This window comes from Rhinopithecus bieti, unplaced genomic scaffold (genome assembly GCF_001698545.2).
Source record: "Rhinopithecus bieti isolate Rb0 unplaced genomic scaffold, ASM169854v2 scaffold_9919, whole genome shotgun sequence".
NCBI lineage: Eukaryota > Metazoa > Chordata > Mammalia > Primates > Cercopithecidae > Rhinopithecus > Rhinopithecus bieti.
The window spans coordinates 1,569,429-1,574,979 of NW_016806411.1; positions in this window are offsets into that span (position 1 = coordinate 1,569,429).

Genomic DNA, 5,551 nt, shown 5'->3' on the forward strand with positions numbered 1-5,551 from the left:
CCGCTTTACAGCGGTGGGTCTTCCCTGTGCATTGACACACTCATCCCAAGTGAAATTGCTTATGGAGAAACAGCTCTTCTCTGGGTGCTAACTTCTATGGGGCAACTAATTAGTGCTACTGCTCAGCATAATAAAGAGATACATAAAATATTTGAGATGGGAAACGTGACCATGACATATCAAGGCTAAAGACAACAGCTGCTTCTTGGAGGGCCAGAGCCTTTGCCAAGTATCAAAAGGACTGGTCTGCGGCAGGAACTCTACTCCTCCCCTCCAGAACCCAGGCTCTCCACCACTTCCCAGTTCCCTCCCCAACTGCCAGAGTGCCACCTGCTGGGAGCTCCAGGAATTGCCCTCTGGCCCCATGAATTGCCTTCTGCCAAATTTTGTCCCTTTCCTGGGAGCAGCCTGGATCAGATGGTTGCATGTGCCGCAAAGCCAGGAATTCAGAGGGGCCAATCTCCCCCAGAATCCATTCCAGACAGCCAGCTACGGAGAAGACATATTTCCTTGGGGTGGCACTGGATTGAAAGTCCTTCAGGCCGGGCGCAGTGGCTCACGCCTGTAATCCCAGCACTTTGGGAGGCTGAGGCGGGCGGATCACGAGGTCAGGAGATGGAGACCATCCTGGCTAACACGGTGAAACCCCGTCTCTACTAAAAATGCAAAAAATTAGCCGGGCGCGGCGGCGGGCGGGCGCACTTGGGAGGCTGAGGCAGGAGAATGGCGTGAACCCGGGAGGCGGAGCTTGCAGTGAGCCGAGATCGCGCCACTGCACTCCAGCCTGGGCGACTGAGCGAGACTCCATCTCAAAAAAAAAAAAAAAAAAAAAGAAAGTCCCTCGAAAATGCTACATGAGAAGTGCCAAGTTGTGTTAAACAAGACTAGGATTTAGGGGCAGCAGGTAGTAAGCCAAGAGCCCCAGCCCGCCCCCTCCTCCTACTGCCCTTGCTTTCATAGGGAACATTTGCATTCTTCTCTGGAAGTGGAGAAAGTAATGCATAATAACTTTCTTTGACTGACAAGTATGTGTTTCTGCCATGAGCTAACAGGCACTGGACCGAGACACAGGAAAGCTTGCAGCGAATCCTAACAGTTCACTTCCCTCTTACAATGTGAATTCATTCAAATTAGACCTTCGAGTGAAAGCCTCTTAATTAGATGATTTCCTAAGTCCCCATTGATGTCTCTTTTCCCATACAAAGGCATCTACAAATGACTGCCTATTTGGTCCTGAACTAGTGGCTTTGAGAAACAGGCTTCAGCGGGAAGTGAAACATAACCAAGTTAGCAGGCCATGCATCAGCTATTGACTGAATGAGTGCCTGGAAGTCACCTGAGGAGGTATCCTCGAACTACTGCTGCTCTTGCAGCCTATTATGCAGATAACAGGAGAAAAAGGCTGCAGGATCTGGAGCCATTTTCAAATAGTCATCAATGATCACCAACATGTGATCCACAAGCAAGTCCCTTCCTCGTCCCCAGAACATATCTTACCTTTTATTATCACTTATGGATTTTGCATGAATTTGCATGAAGTCTCTCCCATTACTCCTCAAACCTAATAAAAAGTTTCCAAAGCCCTTTCTAAGCCCTGCAAATCAAAACAACTTTGACTTGGCCAGGTGCGGTGGCTCACGCCTGTAATCCCAGCACTTTGGGAGGCCGAGGCGGGAGGATCACCCGTGGTCAGGAGTTCGAGACCAGCCTGGCCAACATGGTGAAACCCTGTCTCTACTAAAAATACAAAAATTAGCCGGGCATGGTGGCCCGCGCCTGTAATCCTAGCTACTCGGGAGGCTGAGGCAGGAGAACCACTTGAACCCGGGAGGCAGAGGTTGCAGTGGTCTGAGATTGCGTCATTGCACTCCAGCTTGGGTAACAAGAGCGAAATTCCGTCTCAAAAAAAGAAAAGAAAAAAGAAAGATAATTTTTAATCAAACGATCTGGCTTATTATTTTTGAATATATTACTTAAGTCTTCCTTCAGGACCCAGACAAAATTCCCATGGGATACCCACACACATACCCCTTCCCCCTCCCCCGCCCCCCTACCAACAGCCAGCTTCTCCCCTTCCGGGCACACACAATGCACAGGCCGTACTCTGCCCGTATGTTCTTTGGCTTCATTTTCTCATCCACAGATCAAGACCAGAACCAGCCGCTTGTTAAAGGATTTCAAGATGTTTAGCATATGCATGAGGAAGAAACACCCAGAGCCTGGAAGATTGCCCATTTTCTTCTTACCTGTTTATTGAGTAATGGGCGGTGACTGCTTTCAGCCTGTAAGTAGGAAGTCAACTGATGCAAGATGACTCTTGAAATAAAAATAACTTTTAAAATGTATTTAAATTGCCCCTAGATCTCTTTACTCAATGTGTGTATTGGCCCATTTTGCATTGCTAAAGGAATTCTTCAGACTGGACAATTTCTAAAGAAAAGAGGTTTCTGGGCTCACAGTTCTGCAGGCTGCATGGTACCCGCATCTGCTCAGCCTCTGGGGAGGCCTCAAGACACTTCCACTCATGGCGGAAGATGAGCAGGGAGCAAGTGTATCAAATGACAAGAGAGGAAGCAAAAGAGATGCCAGGCTCTTTTAAACAGCCAGCTCTTGCATGAATTAATAGAGCAAGAATTGACCCATTACCACAGGGAGACCACCAAGCACTTCTGGAGGGGTCCACTCCTGTGACACCTCCCACCACGCCCCACCTCCAACTTTGAGGATTATATTTTAACGTGAAATGTGGAGGGGTCAAGGTCCAAACCATGTCACTCTGACTGTAAATTGAGCTCAGAACCAAGTACATTCTGTCAGGCCTCTGAGCCCAAGCCAAGCCATCGCATCCCCTGTGACTTGCACATATACGCCCAGATGGCCTGAAGTAACTGAAGAATCACAAAAGGAGTGAAAATGCCCTGCCTGGCCTTAACTGATGACATTCCACCACAAAAGAAGAAGTGAAAATGGCCGGTCCTTGCCTTAAGTGATGACATTTCCTTGTGAAAGTCCTTTTCCTGGCTCATCCTGGGTCAAAAAACTCCCCCACTGAGCATCTTGTGACCCCCACTCCTGCCCACCAGAGAACAACCCCCCTTTGACAGTAATTTTCCTTTACCTACCCAAATCCTATAAAATGGCCCCACCCTTATCTCCCTTTGCTGACTCTCAGCCCGCCTGCACCTAGGTGGTTAAAAAGCTTTATTGCTCACACAAAGCCTGTTTGGTGGTCTCTTCACATGGACGCACATGACACATTCTTTCTTTTATTTGCTTGCCACTGCTTCCATTTTGTTACAAAACAGCCCTTACAGAATATCAAATTGGCCGGGCGTGGTGGCTCATGCCTGTAATCTCAACACTTTGAGAGGCTGAGGTGGGTGGATTGCCTAAGGCCAGGAGTTCGAGACCAGCCTGGCCAACATGGTGAAACCCCATCTCTACTAAAAATACAAAAAATGAGCCGAGTGTGATGGCACGTGCCTGTAGTCCCAGCTACTCAGGGGGCTGAGGTAGGAGAATCACTTGACCTGGGAGGTGAAGGTTGCAGTGAGCCCAGATCTCGCCACTGCACTCCAGCCTGGTGACAGAGAAACTGTCTCAAATGTATATATGATATATATGTTACATACATGATATATGTTACATATATGAGATATATATATCATATATATTTTATATTTTATGTATGTTATATATGAGATGTGTTATATATATGCTATATATCAAACTGTCTTTTTAGAACTCGCAGTCTTTAGTTACAAAAGTGAGATTTCCAAATTTAAAGGCAGATCTTTAAAAAAAATCAGATCTGGGAGAGAAGTGGCGAAAACAATTGGGCTAACTCCCAAACATACATCTATTGTTTCTTGTGCTTGTCTTACAAAGGGGGGTCAGGTAAAACCAGAGGTGTTGATGTGGCGGGATGACCACTGAGTTATTTGTGGTGAAGGAAACTGAAGCAATAAGAGGAAAGGCAAGCCACTGATTTTTCTCTAAAACAAGACTCTTTCAAAATGGAAACTCATTTCTTTGAAGAAGCAGCGGGATTTTTTTATTCTGCGCAAGCTCTGTGGGGTGCCTGGTTGAAGAGCCGCGCACATTGACTTGAGGGTTCAGCCTGGAAGGCCCGGTGAAGGGGCGTTCATTGCGGAGGAGATGGGGCAGTCGTCAGGAAACTTGGCTGCAGGTGAACAATGCCCCTGAGAACCATGAGAAGTTCCCCCAGATGCCCCGCTAAAAGACAATTAGCTGGGTTCAGAATAAACAAGTCGGTTCACACATAATTGTAAGTTCCTTGCCCGAAGGATTAATTTTCAAAGAGAAATGAGAGGCTCTTTCTTACCAGAAAGCTTTAAAACAGAGACCCAAGAATATGGCAACTGTGGCAGCAGCTTGGTTTTTCCGTCTTATAACATCTTTCGAAGAGAGAAAGAGAAGGCCGGGCCCGGTGGCTCACGGCTGTAATCCCAGCACTTTGGGAGGCCGAGACGGGCGGATCACGAGGTCAAGAGGTGAGACCAGCCTGGCCAACATGGTGAAACGCCGTCTCTACTAAAAGTACAAAAATTAGCCGGGCGTGGTGACGGGCGCCTGTAATCCCAGCTACTCAGGAGGCTGAGGCAAGAGAATTGCTTGAACCCGGGAGGCAGAAGCTGCAGTGAGCCGAGATAGCACCACTGCACTCCAGCCTGCAACACAGCAACCCCCCCCCCAAAAAAAAAAAAAAAAAAAGAAAGAAAGAAAGAAAGAAAGAAAAAAAAAATGGGAGTTGAAAATTGGGTACTCTTGGCCGGGCGCGGTGGCTCAAGCCTGTAATCCCAGCACTTTGGGAGGCCGAGACGGGCGGATCACAAGGTCAGGAGATCAAGACCATCCTGGCTAACACGGTGAAATCCCGTCTCTACTAAAAAAAAATACAAAAAACTAGCCGGGCGAGGTGGCGGGCGCCTGTAGTCCCAGCTACTCGGGAGGCTGAGGCAGGAGAATGGCGTGAACCCGGGAGGCGGAGCTTGCAGTGAGCTGAGATCCGGCCACTGCACTCCAGCCTGGGCGATAGAGTGAGACTCCCTCTCAAAAGAAAAAAAAAAGAAAATTGGGTACTCATGGACATTAAGATGGCAACAATAGAAACTAGGCACTAGGACACTACGGCGGGGGTGCGGTGGCTCACGCCTGTAATCCCAGTACTTTGGGAGAACAAGGCAGGCGGATTACCTGAGCTCAGGAGTTCGAGACCAATCTGGGCAACACGGCGAAACCCCATCTCTACTAAAATACAAAAAAATTAGCAAGGCATGGCGGTGTGCCCCTGTAGTCCCAGCTACTTGGGTGGCTGAGGCAGGAGAATTGCTTCAACCCAGAGGCAGAGGTTGCAGTGAGCCAAGATCATGCCACTGCACTGCAGCCTAGGTGAAAGAATGAGACAGAAAAAAGAAAGAAAGAAAGAGAAAAAGAGAGAGAGAGAAGAAGGGAGGAAGGGAGGAAGGGAGGGAGGAAGGAGGGAGGGAGGGAGGGAGGGAGGGGAGGAAGGAAGGAAGGAAGGAAGGAA